Below are 18,038 nucleotides of genomic sequence, written 5' to 3'. Positions count from 1 at the left end.
TTTATGCAAATTGCTCCTTCGCACCCTGAATCCAGCTCAATTATTCACACCTAACCACCTGAAGGCACTAAAATTACTGGTAGCTAAGGAAAACAACGATCAGCCACGAGGTTTGGTAATCTTTTGTAGCCTTCTATCATTTGGATTATTTATTTGCTTTTTTTTTTTTTTAAACTTACTTTATTATTTCACCACAGCCTAAAGGAAAGGCTTCCCAGCGGGCGTGCCTTTGAATGTACCCGTCATGTCATACTTACCTGGCAGGGGAGCAATAGCCATGATCCCTAAGGTGGCTCTCCCAGAGTGAGGCTGGTTCATTGCACTCCGTACCAGTTGACCTCTGCGATTTCCTCAAATGTGGGAAACTCGACTGCATAATTTATGGTAGTGGGGGACTGCGTTCGCGCTTTCCCCTGTGTTTGCTTGTTTGACAAAAATAGAGAACTTCACCAATTCTGACGAAGGATAATTTCAGCCACGGCACCCGTCTTCTTTGGCTCTTACTTTCCGCATCAAGCAGGCAGCGACAATCATTTCCTAGGCTTGATCATTTTTATTATCTATGTTTTCTGGAGACCAGTTTTAAGCCAGAATTTCACTTTTTATTTTAACTTTTCAGCTTTTTTTTCATCATTTTTTTATCCTGACTTCTTTTGATTTATTGTATGCTTCAATGCAATGGAAGAAATAAAGAATTGGAGACCTATATTACGTCTTCCAACAGAACGTAACGTTTGATTGAATTTCTGGGAAAAAAAAAATTTCTGGATCAAGGCAGTGAATTGCCGCTTGAGACAATCAGACCAAACCTTAGGAATAGCTGGGTGGTCGCTAGCACTTACTAATGAACACCATGGAATTTTGAAAAAGCCACCACAAATGTTCTTTCAGCCCTGTTGAGTGTGGATGAAGAGAAGACAGGTGCTAGGCAAGGGTCATTCCTATCGATGGAGTCATGAAATGTGTGACTTTGGGGACGAACGTAGACCAGCGGATTGTGTACTCTGCCTAATGGCTGCTGTAGTAGAATCTTGGCAAAACCGTTTCCAAAGAGAGAAAAAAAATTGTACAAGGTTTGCTGCAAGATATGGTTGCCCTCACTCTCTGTTATAGGTTTGGAACCATTCCAAGATGCCATATAAGAAGACCGAGGAATTTGTTGGGGTTTAAGCTTCCCTGTAGGAGGAAGCGGGCCTAATTAGAATATTGCCTCCCACAATCCTTTGCAATGGCTTATGGTCATGAACTTTTTCTCACCGCTGTCTTAAAGTGTCCTTACGTGGTAGCTCTTAAAAGCTGGCCCACTTGAACAGTTATCTTTGCGCAGTGGCAGTATCGTAGCCCATGAGGTCAATCCGAGGCGTGATTATTGCTAATTGAAAACTTTACCCAATACCCTGCCATGATGACTTGAAATACAGTCAGCATTGGCAATTTTTGACAGGCTCTAAGGAGACTGAAAGATTGGTTTAATAAAAGTTTATGGCGCCCCATGTCTAGGGCGTGTCTTACGTGACTCCCGTTTCTTCCTGAGCTCTGTTGCACCATTCCTTCCGCTGGCTTTTTAGCATTTCCCTTTTACCTTTCTCTCCCACTGAATTCACTTGTTTCCGGCAGCACACTATTCTCACTACATGCTACGAATTCCCATCCTTCGGCTCATTGGCCTAGCATTTGCCTTTATGCAAATTGCTCCTTCGCACCCTGAATCCAGCTCAATTATTCACACCTAACCACCTGAAGGCACTAAAATTACTGGTAGCTAAGGAAAACAACGATCAGCCACGAGGTTTGGTAATCTTTTGTAGCCTTCTATCATTTGGATTATTTATTTGCTTTTTTTTTTTTTTAAACTTACTTTATTATTTCACCACAGCCTAAAGGAAAGGCTTCCCAGCGGGCGTGCCTTTGAATGTACCCGTCATGTCATACTTACCTGGCAGGGGAGCAATAGCCATGATCCCTAAGGTGGCTCTCCCAGAGTGAGGCTGGTTCATTGCACTCCGTACCAGTTGACCTCTGCGATTTCCTCAAATGTGGGAAACTCGACTGCATAATTTATGGTAGTGGGGGACTGCGTTCGCGCTTTCCCCTGTGTTTGCTTGTTTGACAAAAATAGAGAACTTCACCAATTCTGACGAAGGATAATTTCAGCCACGGCACCCGTCTTCTTTGGCTCTTACTTTCCGCATCAAGCAGGCAGCGACAATCATTTCCTAGGCTTGATCATTTTTATTATCTATGTTTTCTGGAGACCAGTTTTAAGCCAGAATTTCACTTTTTATTTTAACTTTTCAGCTTTTTTTTCATCATTTTTTTATCCTGACTTCTTTTGATTTATTGTATGCTTCAATGCAATGGAAGAAATAAAGAATTGGAGACCTATATTACGTCTTCCAACAGAACGTAACGTTTGATTGAATTTCTGGGAAAAAAAAAATTTCTGGATCAAGGCAGTGAATTGCCGCTTGAGACAATCAGACCAAACCTTAGGAATAGCTGGGTGGTCGCTAGCACTTACTAATGAACACCATGGAATTTTGAAAAAGCCACCACAAATGTTCTTTCAGCCCTGTTGAGTGTGGATGAAGAGAAGACAGGTGCTAGGCAAGGGTCATTCCTATCGATGGAGTCATGAAATGTGTGACTTTGGGGACGAACGTAGACCAGCGGATTGTGTACTCTGCCTAATGGCTGCTGTAGTAGAATCTTGGCAAAACCGTTTCCAAAGAGAGAAAAAAAATTGTACAAGGTTTGCTGCAAGATATGGTTGCCCTCACTCTCTGTTATAGGTTTGGAACCATTCCAAGATGCCATATAAGAAGACCGAGGAATTTGTTGGGGTTTAAGCTTCCCTGTAGGAGGAAGCGGGCCTAATTAGAATATTGCCTCCCACAATCCTTTGCAATGGCTTATGGTCATGAACTTTTTCTCACCGCTGTCTTAAAGTGTCCTTACGTGGTAGCTCTTAAAAGCTGGCCCACTTGAACAGTTATCTTTGCGCAGTGGCAGTATCGTAGCCCATGAGGTCAATCCGAGGCGTGATTATTGCTAATTGAAAACTTTACCCAATACCCCGCCATGATGACTTGAAATACAGTCAGCATTGGCAATTTTTGACAGGCTCTAAGGGGACTGAAAGATTGGTTTAAAAAAAGTTTATGGCGCCCCATGTCTAGGGCGTGTCTTACGTGACTCCCGTTTCTTCCTGAGCTCTGTTGCACCATTCCTTCCGCTGGCTTCCTTGCATTTCCCTTTTACCTTTCTCTCCCACTGAATCCACTTGTTTCCGGCAGCACACTATTCTCACTACATGCTACGAATTCCCATCCTTCGGCTCATTGGCCTAGCATTTGCCTTTATGCAAATTGCTCCTTCGCACCCTGAATCAAGCTCAATTATTCACACCTAACCACCTGAAGGCACTAAAATTACTGGTAGCTAAGGAAAACAACGATCAGCCACGAGGTTTGGTAATCTTTTGTAGCCTTCTATCATTTGGATTATTTATTTGCTCTTCTTTTTTTTTTTTTTTTAAACTTGCTTTATTATTTCACCACAGCCTAAAGGAAAGGCTTCCCAGCGGGCGTGCCTTTGAATGTACCCATCATGTCATACTTACCTGGCAGGGGAGCAATAGCCATGATCCCTAAGGTGGCTCTCCCAGAGTGAGTCTGGTTCATTGCACTCCGTACCAGTTGACCTCTGCGATTTCCTCAAATGTGGGAAACTCGACTGCATAATTTATGGTAGTGGGGGACTGCGTTCGCGCTTTCCCCTGTGTTTGCTTGTTTGACAAAAATAGAGAACTTCACCAATTCTGACGAAGGATAATTTCAGCCACGGCACCCGTCTTCTTTGGCTCTTACTTTCCACATCAAGCAGGCAGCGACAATCATTTCCTAGGCTTGATCATTTTTATTATCTATGTTTTCTGGAGACCAGTTTTAAGCCAGAATTTCACTTTTTATTTTAACTTTTCAGCTTTTTTTTCATCATTTTTTTATCCTGACTTCTTTTGATTTATTGTATGCTTCAATGCAATGGAAGAAATAAAGAATTGGAGACCTATATTACGTCTTCCAACAGAACGTAACGTTTGATTGAATTTCTGGGAAAAAAAGATTTTCTGGATCAAGGCAGTGAATTGCCGCTTGAGACAATCAGACCAAACCTTAGGAATAGCTGGGTGGTCGCTAGCACTTACTAATGAACACCATGGAATTTTGAAAAAGCCACCACAAATGTTCTTTCAGCCCTGTTGAGTGTGGATGAAGAGAAGACAGGTGCTAGGCAAGGGTCATTCCTATCGATGGAGTCATGAAATGTGTGACTTTGGGGACGAACGTAGACCAGCGGATTGTGTACTCTGCCTAATGGCTGCTGTAGTAGAATCTTGGCAAAACTGTTTCCAAAGAGAGAAAAAAAATTGTACAAGGTTTGCTGCAAGATATGGTTGCCCTCACTCTCTGTTATAGGTTTGGAACCATTCCAAGATGCCATATAAGAAGACCGAGGAATTTGTTGGGGTTTAAGCTTCCCTGTAGGAGGAAGCGGGCCTAATTAGAATATTGCCTCCCATAATCCTTTGCAATGGCTTATGGTCATGAACTTTTTCTCACCGCTGTCTTAAAGTGTCCTTACGTGGTAGCTCTTAAAAGCTGGCCCACTTGAACAGCTAGCTTTGCGCAGTGGCAGTATCGTAGCCCATGAGGTCAATCCGAGGCGTGATTATTGCTAATTGAAAACTTTACCCAATACCCTGCCATGATGACTTGAAATACAGTCAGCATTGGCAATTTTTGACAGGCTCTAAGGAGACTGAAAGATTGGTTTAATAAAAGTTTATGGCGCCCCATGTCTAGGGCGTGTCTTACGTGACTCCCGTTTCTTCCTGAGCTCTGTTGCACCATTCCTTCCGCTGGCTTCTTAGCATTTCCCTTTTACCTTTCTCTCCCACTGAATTCACTTGTTTCCGGCAGCACACTATTCTCACTACATGCTACGAATTCCCATCCTTCGGCTCATTGGCCTAGCATTTGCCTTTATGCAAATTGCTCCTTCGCACCCTGAATCCAGCTCAATTATTCACACCTAACCACCTGAAGGCACTAAAATTACTGGTAGCTAAGGAAAACAACGATCAGCCACGAGGTTTGGTAATCTTTTGTAGCCTTCTATCATTTGGATTATTTATTTGCTTTTTTTTTTTTTTAAACTTACTTTATTATTTCACCACAGCCTAAAGGAAAGGCTTCCCAGCGGGCGTGCCTTTGAATGTACCCGTCATGTCATACTTACCTGGCAGGGGAGCAATAGCCATGATCCCTAAGGTGGCTCTCCCAGAGTGAGGCTGGTTCATTGCACTCCGTACCAGTTGACCTCTGCGATTTCCTCAAATGTGGGAAACTCGACTGCATAATTTATGGTAGTGGGGGACTGCGTTCGCGCTTTCCCCTGTGTTTGCTTGTTTGACAAAAATAGAGAACTTCACCAATTCTGACGAAGGATAATTTCAGCCACGGCACCCGTCTTCTTTGGCTCTTACTTTCCGCATCAAGCAGGCAGCGACAATCATTTCCTAGGCTTGATCATTTTTATTATCTATGTTTTCTGGAGACCAGTTTTAAGCCAGAATTTCACTTTTTATTTTAACTTTTCAGCTTTTTTTTCATCATTTTTTTATCCTGACTTCTTTTGATTTATTGTATGCTTCAATGCAATGGAAGAAATAAAGAATTGGAGACCTATATTACGTCTTCCAACAGAACGTAACGTTTGATTGAATTTCTGGGAAAAAAAAAATTTCTGGATCAAGGCAGTGAATTGCCGCTTGAGACAATCAGACCAAACCTTAGGAATAGCTGGGTGGTCGCTAGCACTTACTAATGAACACCATGGAATTTTGAAAAAGCCACCACAAATGTTCTTTCAGCCCTGTTGAGTGTGGATGAAGAGAAGACAGGTGCTAGGCAAGGGTCATTCCTATCGATGGAGTCATGAAATGTGTGACTTTGGGGACGAACGTAGACCAGCGGATTGTGTACTCTGCCTAATGGCTGCTGTAGTAGAATCTTGGCAAAACCGTTTCCAAAGAGAGAAAAAAAATTGTACAAGGTTTGCTGCAAGATATGGTTGCCCTCACTCTCTGTTATAGGTTTGGAACCATTCCAAGATGCCATATAAGAAGACCGATGAATTTGTTGGGGTTTAAGCTTCCCTGTAGGAGGAAGCGGGCCTAATTAGAATATTGCCTCCCACAATCCTTTGCAATGGCTTATGGTCATGAACTTTTTCTCACCGCTGTCTTAAAGTGTCCTTACGTGGTAGCTCTTAAAAGCTGGCCCACTTGAACAGTTATCTTTGCGCAGTGGCAGTATCGTAGCCCATGAGGTCAATCCGAGGCGTGATTATTGCTAATTGAAAACTTTACCCAATACCCTGCCATGATGACTTGAAATACAGTCAGCATTGGCAATTTTTGACAGGCTCTAAGGAGACTGAAAGATTGGTTTAATAAAAGTTTATGGCGCCCCATGTCTAGGGCGTGTCTTACGTGACTCCCGTTTCTTCCTGAGCTCTGTTGCACCATTCCTTCCGCTGGCTTTTTAGCATTTCCCTTTTACCTTTCTCTCCCACTGAATTCACTTGTTTCCGGCAGCACACTATTCTCACTACATGCTACGAATTCCCATCCTTCGGCTCATTGGCCTAGCATTTGCCTTTATGCAAATTGCTCCTTCGCACCCTGAATCCAGCTCAATTATTCACACCTAACCACCTGAAGGCACTAAAATTACTGGTAGCTAAGGAAAACAACGATCAGCCACGAGGTTTGGTAATCTTTTGTAGCCTTCTATCATTTGGATTATTTATTTGCTTTTTTTTTTTTTTAAACTTACTTTATTATTTCACCACAGCCTAAAGGAAAGGCTTCCCAGCGGGCGTGCCTTTGAATGTACCCGTCATGTCATACTTACCTGGCAGGGGAGCAATAGCCATGATCCCTAAGGTGGCTCTCCCAGAGTGAGGCTGGTTCATTGCACTCCGTACCAGTTGACCTCTGCGATTTCCTCAAATGTGGGAAACTCGACTGCATAATTTATGGTAGTGGGGGACTGCGTTCGCGCTTTCCCCTGTGTTTGCTTGTTTGACAAAAATAGAGAACTTCACCAATTCTGACGAAGGATAATTTCAGCCACGGCACCCGTCTTCTTTGGCTCTTACTTTCCGCATCAAGCAGGCAGCGACAATCATTTCCTAGGCTTGATCATTTTTATTATCTATGTTTTCTGGAGACCAGTTTTAAGCCAGAATTTCACTTTTTATTTTAACTTTTCAGCTTTTTTTTCATCATTTTTTTATCCTGACTTCTTTTGATTTATTGTATGCTTCAATGCAATGGAAGAAATAAAGAATTGGAGACCTATATTACGTCTTCCAACAGAACGTAACGTTTGATTGAATTTCTGGGAAAAAAAAAATTTCTGGATCAAGGCAGTGAATTGCCGCTTGAGACAATCAGACCAAACCTTAGGAATAGCTGGGTGGTCGCTAGCACTTACTAATGAACACCATGGAATTTTGAAAAAGCCACCACAAATGTTCTTTCAGCCCTGTTGAGTGTGGATGAAGAGAAGACAGGTGCTAGGCAAGGGTCATTCCTATCGATGGAGTCATGAAATGTGTGACTTTGGGGACGAACGTAGACCAGCGGATTGTGTACTCTGCCTAATGGCTGCTGTAGTAGAATCTTGGCAAAACCGTTTCCAAAGAGAGAAAAAAAATTGTACAAGGTTTGCTGCAAGATATGGTTGCCCTCACTCTCTGTTATAGGTTTGGAACCATTCCAAGATGCCATATAAGAAGACCGAGGAATTTGTTGGGGTTTAAGCTTCCCTGTAGGAGGAAGCGGGCCTAATTAGAATATTGCCTCCCACAATCCTTTGCAATGGCTTATGGTCATGAACTTTTTCTCACCGCTGTCTTAAAGTGTCCTTACGTGGTAGCTCTTAAAAGCTGGCCCACTTGAACAGTTATCTTTGCGCAGTGGCAGTATCGTAGCCCATGAGGTCAATCCGAGGCGTGATTATTGCTAATTGAAAACTTTACCCAATACCCTGCCATGATGACTTGAAATACAGTCAGCATTGGCAATTTTTGACAGGCTCTAAGGAGACTGAAAGATTGGTTTAATAAAAGTTTATGGCGCCCCATGTCTAGGGCGTGTCTTACGTGACTCCCGTTTCTTCCTGAGCTCTGTTGCACCATTCCTTCCGCTGGCTTTTTAGCATTTCCCTTTTACCTTTCTCTCCCACTGAATCCACTTGTTTCCGGCAGCACACTATTCTCACTACATGCTACGAATTCCCATCCTTCGGCTCATTGGCCTAGCATTTGCCTTTATGCAAATTGCTCCTTCGCACCCTGAATCCAGCTCAATTATTCACACCTAACCACCTGAAGGCACTAAAATTACTGGTAGCTAAGGAAAACAACGATCAGCCACGAGGTTTGGTAATCTTTTGTAGCCTTCTATCATTTGGATTATTTATTTGCTCTTCTTTTTTTTTTTTTTTTAAACTTGCTTTATTATTTCACCACAGCCTAAAGGAAAGGCTTCCCAGCGGGCGTGCCTTTGAATGTACCCGTCATGTCATACTTACCTGGCAGGGGAGCAATAGCCATGATCCCTAAGGTGGCTCTCCCAGAGTGAGGCTGGTTCATTGCACTCCGTACCAGTTGACCTCTGCGATTTCCTCAAATGTGGGAAACTCGACTGCATAATTTATGGTAGTGGGGGACTGCGTTCGCGCTTTCCCCTGTGTTTGCTTGTTTGACAAAAATAGAGAACTTCACCAATTCTGACGAAGGATAATTTCAGCCACGGCACCCGTCTTCTTTGGCTCTTACTTTCCGCATCAAGCAGGCAGCGACAATCATTTCCTAGGCTTGATCATTTTTATTATCTATGTTTTCTGGAGACCAGTTTTAAGCCAGAATTTCACTTTTTATTTTAACTTTTCAGCTTTTTTTTCATCATTTTTTTATCCTGACTTCTTTTGATTTATTGTATGCTTCAATGCAATGGAAGAAATAAAGAATTGGAGACCTATATTACGTCTTCCAACAGAACGTAACGTTTGATTGAATTTCTGGGAAAAAAAAAATTTCTGGATCAAGGCAGTGAATTGCCGCTTGAGACAATCAGACCAAACCTTAGGAATAGCTGGGTGGTCGCTAGCACTTACTAATGAACACCATGGAATTTTGAAAAAGCCACCACAAATGTTCTTTCAGCCCTGTTGAGTGTGGATGAAGAGAAGACAGGTGCTAGGCAAGGGTCATTCCTATCGATGGAGTCATGAAATGTGTGACTTTGGGGACGAACGTAGACCAGCGGATTGTGTACTCTGCCTAATGGCTGCTGTAGTAGAATCTTGGCAAAACTGTTTCCAAAGAGAGAAAAAAAATTGTACAAGGTTTGCTGCAAGATATGGTTGCCCTCACTCTCTGTTATAGGTTTGGAACCATTCCAAGATGCCATATAAGAAGACCGAGGAATTTGTTGGGGTTTAAGCTTCCCTGTAGGAGGAAGCGGGCCTAATTAGAATATTGCCTCCCACAATCCTTTGCAATGGCTTATGGTCATGAACTTTTTCTCACCGCTGTCTTAAAGTGTCCTTACGTGGTAGCTCTTAAAAGCTGGCCCACTTGAACAGTTAACTTTGCGCAGTGGCAGTATCGTAGCCTATGAGGTCAATCCGAGGCGTGATTATTGCTAATTGAAAACTTTACCCAATACCCCGCCATGATGACTTGAAATACAGTCAGCATTGGCAATTTTTGACAGGCTCTAAGGAGACTGAAAGATTGGTTTAAAAAAAGTTTATGGCGCCCCATGTCTAGGGCGTGTCTTACGTGACTCCCTGATCTTCCTGAGCTCTGTTGCACCATTCCTTCCGCTGGCTTCCTTGCATTTCCCTTTTACCTTTCTCTCCCACTGAATCCACTTGTTTCCGGCAGCACACTATTCTCACTACATGCTACGAATTCCCATCCTTCGGCTCATTGGCCTAGCATTTGCCTTTATGCAAATTGCTCCTTCGCACCCTGAATCCAGCTCAATTATTCACACCTAACCACCTGAAGGCACTAAAATTACTGGTAGCTAAGGAAAACAACGATCAGCCACGAGGTTTGGTAATCTTTTGTAGCCTTCTATCATTTGGATTATTTATTTGCTCTTCTTTTTTTTTTTTTTTTAAACTTGCTTTATTATTTCACCACAGCCTAAAGGAAAGGCTTCCCAGCGGGCGTGCCTTTGAATGTACCCATCATGTCATACTTACCTGGCAGGGGAGCAATAGCCATGATCCCTAAGGTGGCTCTCCCAGAGTGAGGCTGGTTCATTGCACTCCGTACCAGTTGACCTCTGCGATTTCCTCAAATGTGGGAAACTCGACTGCATAATTTATGGTAGTGGGGGACTGCGTTCGCGCTTTCCCCTGTGTTTGCTTGTTTGACAAAAATAGAGAACTTCACCAATTCTGACGAAGGATAATTTCAGCCACGGCACCCGTCTTCTTTGGCTCTTACTTTCCGCATCAAGCAGGCAGCGACAATCATTTCCTAGGCTTGATCATTTTTATTATCTATGTTTTCTGGAGACCAGTTTTAAGCCAGAATTTCACTTTTTATTTTAACTTTTCAGCTTTTTTTTCATCATTTTTTTATCCTGACTTCTTTTGATTTATTGTATGCTTCAATGCAATGGAAGAAATAAAGAATTGGAGACCTATATTACGTCTTCCAACAGAACGTAACGTTTGATTGAATTTCTGGGAAAAAAAAAAATTCTGGATCAAGGCAGTGAATTGCCGCTTGAGACAATCAGACCAAACCTTAGGAATAGCTGGGTGGTCGCTAGCACTTACTAATGAACACCATGGAATTTTGAAAAAGCCACCACAAATGTTCTTTCAGCCCTGTTGAGTGTGGATGAAGAGAAGACAGGTGCTAGGCAAGGGTCATTCCTATCGATGGAGTCATGAAATGTGTGACTTTGGGGACGAACGTAGACCAGCGGATTGTGTACTCTGCCTAATGGCTGCTGTAGTAGAATCTTGGCAAAACCGTTTCCAAAGAGAGAAAAAAAATTGTACAAGGTTTGCTGCAAGATATGGTTGCCCTCACTCTCTGTTATAGGTTTGGAACCATTCCAAGATGCCATATAAGAAGACCGAGGAATTTGTTGGGGTTTAAGCTTCCCTGTAGGAGGAAGCGGGCCTAATTAGAATATTGCCTCCCACAATCCTTTGCAATGGCTTATGGTCATGAACTTTTTCTCACCGCTGTCTTAAAGTGTCCTTACGTGGTAGCTCTTAAAAGCTGGCCCACTTGAACAGTTATCTTTGCGCAGTGGCAGTATCGTAGCCCATGAGGTCAATCCGAGGCGTGATTATTGCTAATTGAAAACTTTACCCAATACCCTGCCATGATGACTTGAAATACAGTCAGCATTGGCAATTTTTGACAGGCTCTAAGGAGACTGAAAGATTGGTTTAATAAAAGTTTATGGCGCCCCATGTCTAGGGCGTGTCTTACGTGACTCCCGTTTCTTCCTGAGCTCTGTTGCACCATTCCTTCCGCTGGCTTTTTAGCATTTCCCTTTTACCTTTCTCTCCCACTGAATCCACTTGTTTCCGGCAGCACACTATTCTCACTACATGCTACGAATTCCCATCCTTCGGCTCATTGGCCTAGCATTTGCCTTTATGCAAATTGCTCCTTCGCACCCTGAATCCAGCTCAATTATTCACACCTAACCACCTGAAGGCACTAAAATTACTGGTAGCTAAGGAAAACAACGATCAGCCACGAGGTTTGGTAATCTTTTGTAGCCTTCTATCATTTGGATTATTTATTTGCTCTTCTTTTTTTTTTTTTTTTAAACTTGCTTTATTATTTCACCACAGCCTAAAGGAAAGGCTTCCCAGCGGGCGTGCCTTTGAATGTACCCATCATGTCATACTTACCTGGCAGGGGAGCAATAGCCATGATCCCTAAGGTGGCTCTCCCAGAGTGAGGCTGGTTCATTGCACTCCGTACCAGTTGACCTCTGCGATTTCCTCAAATGTGGGAAACTCGACTGTATAATTTATGGTAGTGGGGGACTGCGTTCGCGCTTTCCCCTGTGTTTGCTTGTTTGACAAAAATAGAGAACTTCACCAATTCTGACGAAGGATAATTTCAGCCACGGCACCCGTCTTCTTTGGCTCTTACTTTCCACATCAAGCAGGCAGCGACAATCATTTCCTAGGCTTGATCATTTTTATTATCTATGTTTTCTGGAGACCAGTTTTAAGCCAGAATTTCACTTTTTATTTAAACTTTTCAGCTTTTTTTTCATCATTTTTTTATCCTGACTTCTTTTGATTTATTGTATGCTTCAATGCAATGGAAGAAATAAAGAATTGGAGACCTATATTACGTCTTCCAACAGAACGTAACGTTTGATTGAATTTCTGGGAAAAAAAGATTTTCTGGATCAAATCAGTGAATTGCCGCTTGAGACAATCAGACCAAACCTTAGGAATAGCTGGGTGGTCGCTAGCACTTACTAATGAACACCATGGAATTTTGAAAAAGCCACCACAAATGTTCTTTCAGCCCTGTTGAGTGTGGATGAAGAGAAGACAGGTGCTAGGCAAGGGTCATTCCTATCGATGGAGTCATGAAATGTGTGACTTTGGGGACGAACGTAGACCAGCGGATTGTGTACTCTGCCTAATGGCTGCTGTAGTAGAATCTTGGCAAAACTGTTTCCAAAGAGAGAAAAAAAATTGTACAAGGTTTGCTGCAAGATATGGTTGCCCTCACTCTCTGTTATAGGTTTGGAACCATTCCAAGATGCCATATAAGAAGACCGAGGAATTTGTTGGGGTTTAAGCTTCCCTGTAGGAGGAAGCGGGCCTAATTAGAATATTGCCTCCCACAATCCTTTGCAATGGCTTATGGTCATGAACTTTTTCTCACCGCTGTCTTAAAGTGTCCTTACGTGGTAGCTCTTAAAAGCTGGCCCACTTGAACAGTTAACTTTGCGCAGTGGCAGTATCGTAGCCTATGAGGTCAATCCGAGGTGTGATTATTGCTAATTGAAAACTTTACCCAATACCCCGCCATGATGACTTGAAATACAGTCAGCATTGGCAATTTTTGACAGGCTCTAAGGAGACTGAAAGATTGGTTTAAAAAAAGTTTATGGCGCCCCATGTCTAGGGCGTGTCTTACGTGACTCCCGTTTCTTCCTGAGCTCTGTTGCACCATTCCTTCCGCTGGCTTCCTTGCATTTCCCTTTTACCTTTCTCTCCCACTGAATCCACTTGTTTCCGGCAGCACACTATTCTCACTACATGCTACGAATTCCCATCCTTCGGCTCATTGGCCTAGCATTTGCCTTTATGCAAATTGCTCCTTCGCACCCTGAATCCAGCTCAATTATTCACACCTAACCACCTGAAGGCACTAAAATTACTGGTAGCTAAGGAAAACAACGATCAGCCACGAGGTTTGGTAATCTTTTGTAGCCTTCTATCATTTGGATTATTTATTTGCTCTTCTTTTTTTTTTTTTTTTAAACTTGCTTTATTATTTCACCACAGCCTAAAGGAAAGGCTTCCCAGCGGGCGTGCCTTTGAATGTACCCATCATGTCATACTTACCTGGCAGGGGAGCAATAGCCATGATCCCTAAGGTGGCTCTCCCAGAGTGAGGCTGGTTCATTGCACTCCGTACCAGTTGACCTCTGCGATTTCCTCAAATGTGGGAAACTCGACTGCATAATTTATGGTAGTGGGGGACTGCGTTCGCGCTTTCCCCTGTGTTTGCTTGTTTGACAAAAATAGAGAACTTCACCAATTCTGACGAAGGATAATTTCAGCCACGGCACCCGTCTTCTTTGGCTCTTACTTTCCACATCAAGCAGGCAGCGACAATCATTTCCTAGGCTTGATTATTTTTATTATCTATGTTTTCTGGAGACCAGTTTTAAGCCAGAATTTCACTTTTTATTTTAACTTTTCAGCTTTTTTTTCATCATTTTTTTATCCTGACTTCTTTTGATTTATTGTATGCCTCAATGCAATGGAAGAAATAAAGAATTGGAGACCTATATTACGTCTTCCAACAGAACGTAACGTTTGATTGAATTTCTGGGAAAAAAAGATTTTCTGGATCAAGGCAGTGAATTGCCGCTTGAGACAATCAGACCAAACCTTAGGAATAGCTGGGTGGTCGCTAGCACTTACTAATGAACACCATGGAATTTTGAAAAAGCCACCACAAATGTTCTTTCAGCCCTGTTGAGTGTGGATGAAGAGAAGACAGGTGCTAGGCAAGGGTCATTCCTATCGATGGAGTCATGAAATGTGTGACTTTGGGGACGAACGTAGACCAGCGGATTGTGTACTCTGCCTAATGGCTGCTGTAGTAGAATCTTGGCAAAACTGTTTCCAAAGAGAGAAAAAAAATTGTACAAGGTTTGCTGCAAGATATGGTTGCCCTCACTCTCTGTTATAGGTTTGGAACCATTCCAAGATGCCATATAAGAAGACCGAGGAATTTGTTGGGGTTTAAGCTTCCCTGTAGGAGGAAGCGGGCCTAATTAGAATATTGCCTCCCATAATCCTTTGCAATGGCTTATGGTCATGAACTTTTTCTCACCGCTGTCTTAAAGTGTCCTTACGTGGTAGCTCTTAAAAGCTGGCCCACTTGAACAGCTAGCTTTGCGCAGTGGCAGTATCGTAGCCCATGAGGTCAATCCGAGGCGTGATTATTGCTAATTGAAAACTTTACCCAATACCCTGCCATGATGACTTGAAATACAGTCAGCATTGGCAATTTTTGACAGGCTCTAAGGAGACTGAAAGATTGGTTTAATAAAAGTTTATGGCGCCCCATGTCTAGGGCGTGTCTTACGTGACTCCCGTTTCTTCCTGAGCTCTGTTGCACCATTCCTTCCGCTGGCTTCTTAGCATTTCCCTTTTACCTTTCTCTCCCACTGAATTCACTTGTTTCCGGCAGCACACTATTCTCACTACATGCTACGAATTCCCATCCTTCGGCTCATTGGCCTAGCATTTGCCTTTATGCAAATTGCTCCTTCGCACCCTGAATCCAGCTCAATTATTCACACCTAACCACCTGAAGGCACTAAAATTACTGGTAGCTAAGGAAAACAACGATCAGCCACGAGGTTTGGTAATCTTTTGTAGCCTTCTATCATTTGGATTATTTATTTGCTTTTTTTTTTTTTTAAACTTACTTTATTATTTCACCACAGCCTAAAGGAAAGGCTTCCCAGCGGGCGTGCCTTTGAATGTACCCGTCATGTCATACTTACCTGGCAGGGGAGCAATAGCCATGATCCCTAAGGTGGCTCTCCCAGAGTGAGGCTGGTTCATTGCACTCCGTACCAGTTGACCTCTGCGATTTCCTCAAATGTGGGAAACTCGACTGCATAATTTATGGTAGTGGGGGACTGCGTTCGCGCTTTCCCCTGTGTTTGCTTGTTTGACAAAAATAGAGAACTTCACCAATTCTGACGAAGGATAATTTCAGCCACGGCACCCGTCTTCTTTGGCTCTTACTTTCCGCATCAAGCAGGCAGCGACAATCATTTCCTAGGCTTGATCATTTTTATTATCTATGTTTTCTGGAGACCAGTTTTAAGCCAGAATTTCACTTTTTATTTTAACTTTTCAGCTTTTTTTTCATCATTTTTTTATCCTGACTTCTTTTGATTTATTGTATGCTTCAATGCAATGGAAGAAATAAAGAATTGGAGACCTATATTACGTCTTCCAACAGAACGTAACGTTTGATTGAATTTCTGGGAAAAAAAAAATTTCTGGATCAAGGCAGTGAATTGCCGCTTGAGACAATCAGACCAAACCTTAGGAATAGCTGGGTGGTCGCTAGCACTTACTAATGAACACCATGGAATTTTGAAAAAGCCACCACAAATGTTCTTTCAGCCCTGTTGAGTGTGGATGAAGAGAAGACAGGTGCTAGGCAAGGGTCATTCCTATCGATGGAGTCATGAAATGTGTGACTTTGGGGACGAACGTAGACCAGCGGATTGTGTACTCTGCCTAATGGCTGCTGTAGTAGAATCTTGGCAAAACCGTTTCCAAAGAGAGAAAAAAAATTGTACAAGGTTTGCTGCAAGATATGGTTGCCCTCACTCTCTGTTATAGGTTTGGAACCATTCCAAGATGCCATATAAGAAGACCGAGGAATTTGTTGGGGTTTAAGCTTCCCTGTAGGAGGAAGCGGGCCTAATTAGAATATTGCCTCCCACAATCCTTTGCAATGGCTTATGGTCATGAACTTTTTCTCACCGCTGTCTTAAAGTGTCCTTACGTGGTAGCTCTTAAAAGCTGGCCCACTTGAACAGTTATCTTTGCGCAGTGGCAGTATCGTAGCCCATGAGGTCAATCCGAGGCGTGATTATTGCTAATTGAAAACTTTACCCAATACCCTGCCATGATGACTTGAAATACAGTCAGCATTGGCAATTTTTGACAGGCTCTAAGGAGACTGAAAGATTGGTTTAATAAAAGTTTATGGCGCCCCATGTCTAGGGCGTGTCTTACGTGACTCCCGTTTCTTCCTGAGCTCTGTTGCACCATTCCTTCCGCTGGCTTCTTAGCATTTCCCTTTTACCTTTCTCTCCCACTGAATTCACTTGTTTCCGGCAGCACACTATTCTCACTACATGCTACGAATTCCCATCCTTCGGCTCATTGGCCTAGCATTTGCCTTTATGCAAATTGCTCCTTCGCACCCTGAATCCAGCTCAATTATTCACACCTAACCACCTGAAGGCACTAAAATTACTGGTAGCTAAGGAAAACAACGATCAGCCACGAGGTTTGGTAATCTTTTGTAGCCTTCTATCATTTGGATTATTTATTTGCTTTTTTTTTTTTTTAAACTTACTTTATTATTTCACCACAGCCTAAAGGAAAGGCTTCCCAGCGGGCGTGCCTTTGAATGTACCCGTCATGTCATACTTACCTGGCAGGGGAGCAATAGCCATGATCCCTAAGGTGGCTCTCCCAGAGTGAGGCTGGTTCATTGCACTCCGTACCAGTTGACCTCTGCGATTTCCTCAAATGTGGGAAACTCGACTGCATAATTTATGGTAGTGGGGGACTGCGTTCGCGATTTCCCCTGTGTTTGCTTGTTTGACAAAAATAGAGAACTTCACCAATTCTGACGAAGGATAATTTCAGCCACGGCACCCGTCTTCTTTGGCTCTTACTTTCCGCATCAAGCAGGCAGCGACAATCATTTCCTAGGCTTGATCATTTTTATTATCTATGTTTTCTGGAGACCAGTTTTAAGCCAGAATTTCACTTTTTATTTTAACTTTTCAGCTTTTTTTTCATCATTTTTTTATCCTGACTTCTTTTGATTTATTGTATGCTTCAATGCAATGGAAGAAATAAAGAATTGGAGACCTATATTACGTCTTCCAACAGAACGTAACGTTTGATTGAATTTCTGGGAAAAAAAAAATTTCTGGATCAAGGCAGTGAATTGCCGCTTGAGACAATCAGACCAAACCTTAGGAATAGCTGGGTGGTCGCTAGCACTTACTAATGAACACCATGGAATTTTGAAAAAGCCACCACAAATGTTCTTTCAGCCCTGTTGAGTGTGGATGAAGAGAAGACAGGTGCTAGGCAAGGGTCATTCCTATCGATGGAGTCATGAAATGTGTGACTTTGGGGACGAACGTAGACCAGCGGATTGTGTACTCTGCCTAATGGCTGCTGTAGTAGAATCTTGGCAAAACTGTTTCCAAAGAGAGAAAAAAAATTGTACAAGGTTTGCTGCAAGATATGGTTGCCCTCACTCTCTGTTATAGGTTTGGAACCATTCCAAGATGCCATATAAGAAGACCGAGGAATTTGTTGGGGTTTAAGCTTCCCTGTAGGAGGAAGCGGGCCTAATTAGAATATTGCCTC

The 18,038-nt window shown here is 42.7% G+C and overlaps 21 non-coding genes across 21 annotated transcripts; all 21 read left to right on the top strand.

Moving 5' to 3' along the window:
• Window positions 1-249: 249 nt before the first annotated feature.
• On the top strand, window positions 250-416 carry LOC134590108 (U1 spliceosomal RNA). The gene has a single exon (XR_010087082.1). It is a non-coding gene; the product is annotated as a U1 spliceosomal RNA (small nuclear RNA).
• An 899-nt stretch (window positions 417-1,315) lies between these two features.
• On the top strand, window positions 1,316-1,456 carry LOC134593125 (U4 spliceosomal RNA). The gene has a single exon (XR_010089652.1). It is a non-coding gene; the product is annotated as a U4 spliceosomal RNA (small nuclear RNA).
• A 472-nt stretch (window positions 1,457-1,928) lies between these two features.
• On the top strand, window positions 1,929-2,095 carry LOC134590107 (U1 spliceosomal RNA). Its single transcript, XR_010087081.1, has one exon. It is a non-coding gene; the product is annotated as a U1 spliceosomal RNA (small nuclear RNA).
• An 899-nt stretch (window positions 2,096-2,994) lies between these two features.
• Window positions 2,995-3,135, top strand: LOC134593091 (U4 spliceosomal RNA). The gene has a single exon (XR_010089623.1). It is a non-coding gene; the product is annotated as a U4 spliceosomal RNA (small nuclear RNA).
• A 479-nt stretch (window positions 3,136-3,614) lies between these two features.
• On the top strand, window positions 3,615-3,781 carry LOC134590379 (U1 spliceosomal RNA). The gene has a single exon (XR_010087312.1). It is a non-coding gene; the product is annotated as a U1 spliceosomal RNA (small nuclear RNA).
• Window positions 3,782-4,680: 899 nt separating this feature from the next.
• LOC134593327 (U4 spliceosomal RNA) lies at window positions 4,681-4,821 on the top strand. The gene has a single exon (XR_010089825.1). It is a non-coding gene; the product is annotated as a U4 spliceosomal RNA (small nuclear RNA).
• A 472-nt stretch (window positions 4,822-5,293) lies between these two features.
• Window positions 5,294-5,460, top strand: LOC134590106 (U1 spliceosomal RNA). The gene has a single exon (XR_010087080.1). It is a non-coding gene; the product is annotated as a U1 spliceosomal RNA (small nuclear RNA).
• An 899-nt stretch (window positions 5,461-6,359) lies between these two features.
• On the top strand, window positions 6,360-6,500 carry LOC134593123 (U4 spliceosomal RNA). The gene has a single exon (XR_010089651.1). It is a non-coding gene; the product is annotated as a U4 spliceosomal RNA (small nuclear RNA).
• A 472-nt stretch (window positions 6,501-6,972) lies between these two features.
• LOC134590105 (U1 spliceosomal RNA) lies at window positions 6,973-7,139 on the top strand. Its single transcript, XR_010087079.1, has one exon. It is a non-coding gene; the product is annotated as a U1 spliceosomal RNA (small nuclear RNA).
• Window positions 7,140-8,038: 899 nt separating this feature from the next.
• Window positions 8,039-8,179, top strand: LOC134593122 (U4 spliceosomal RNA). Its single transcript, XR_010089650.1, has one exon. It is a non-coding gene; the product is annotated as a U4 spliceosomal RNA (small nuclear RNA).
• Window positions 8,180-8,658: 479 nt separating this feature from the next.
• LOC134590104 (U1 spliceosomal RNA) lies at window positions 8,659-8,825 on the top strand. The gene has a single exon (XR_010087078.1). It is a non-coding gene; the product is annotated as a U1 spliceosomal RNA (small nuclear RNA).
• Window positions 8,826-9,724: 899 nt separating this feature from the next.
• LOC134592002 (U4 spliceosomal RNA) lies at window positions 9,725-9,865 on the top strand. Its single transcript, XR_010088690.1, has one exon. It is a non-coding gene; the product is annotated as a U4 spliceosomal RNA (small nuclear RNA).
• A 479-nt stretch (window positions 9,866-10,344) lies between these two features.
• LOC134590103 (U1 spliceosomal RNA) lies at window positions 10,345-10,511 on the top strand. Its single transcript, XR_010087077.1, has one exon. It is a non-coding gene; the product is annotated as a U1 spliceosomal RNA (small nuclear RNA).
• Window positions 10,512-11,410: 899 nt separating this feature from the next.
• On the top strand, window positions 11,411-11,551 carry LOC134593121 (U4 spliceosomal RNA). Its single transcript, XR_010089649.1, has one exon. It is a non-coding gene; the product is annotated as a U4 spliceosomal RNA (small nuclear RNA).
• Window positions 11,552-12,030: 479 nt separating this feature from the next.
• On the top strand, window positions 12,031-12,197 carry LOC134590472 (U1 spliceosomal RNA). Its single transcript, XR_010087391.1, has one exon. It is a non-coding gene; the product is annotated as a U1 spliceosomal RNA (small nuclear RNA).
• An 899-nt stretch (window positions 12,198-13,096) lies between these two features.
• Window positions 13,097-13,237, top strand: LOC134593195 (U4 spliceosomal RNA). The gene has a single exon (XR_010089712.1). It is a non-coding gene; the product is annotated as a U4 spliceosomal RNA (small nuclear RNA).
• A 479-nt stretch (window positions 13,238-13,716) lies between these two features.
• LOC134590101 (U1 spliceosomal RNA) lies at window positions 13,717-13,883 on the top strand. Its single transcript, XR_010087076.1, has one exon. It is a non-coding gene; the product is annotated as a U1 spliceosomal RNA (small nuclear RNA).
• Window positions 13,884-14,782: 899 nt separating this feature from the next.
• On the top strand, window positions 14,783-14,923 carry LOC134593326 (U4 spliceosomal RNA). The gene has a single exon (XR_010089824.1). It is a non-coding gene; the product is annotated as a U4 spliceosomal RNA (small nuclear RNA).
• Window positions 14,924-15,395: 472 nt separating this feature from the next.
• LOC134590100 (U1 spliceosomal RNA) lies at window positions 15,396-15,562 on the top strand. The gene has a single exon (XR_010087075.1). It is a non-coding gene; the product is annotated as a U1 spliceosomal RNA (small nuclear RNA).
• Window positions 15,563-16,461: 899 nt separating this feature from the next.
• On the top strand, window positions 16,462-16,602 carry LOC134593120 (U4 spliceosomal RNA). The gene has a single exon (XR_010089648.1). It is a non-coding gene; the product is annotated as a U4 spliceosomal RNA (small nuclear RNA).
• A 472-nt stretch (window positions 16,603-17,074) lies between these two features.
• On the top strand, window positions 17,075-17,241 carry LOC134591134 (U1 spliceosomal RNA). The gene has a single exon (XR_010087956.1). It is a non-coding gene; the product is annotated as a U1 spliceosomal RNA (small nuclear RNA).
• Window positions 17,242-18,038: the final 797 nt, after the last annotated feature.

Source organism: Pelobates fuscus, chromosome 2, assembly GCF_036172605.1.
Source record: "Pelobates fuscus isolate aPelFus1 chromosome 2, aPelFus1.pri, whole genome shotgun sequence".
NCBI lineage: Eukaryota > Metazoa > Chordata > Amphibia > Anura > Pelobatidae > Pelobates > Pelobates fuscus.
The sequence above is the reverse complement of the archived record's forward strand: the minus strand, read 5'-3'. Positions and strand labels throughout refer to the sequence as shown.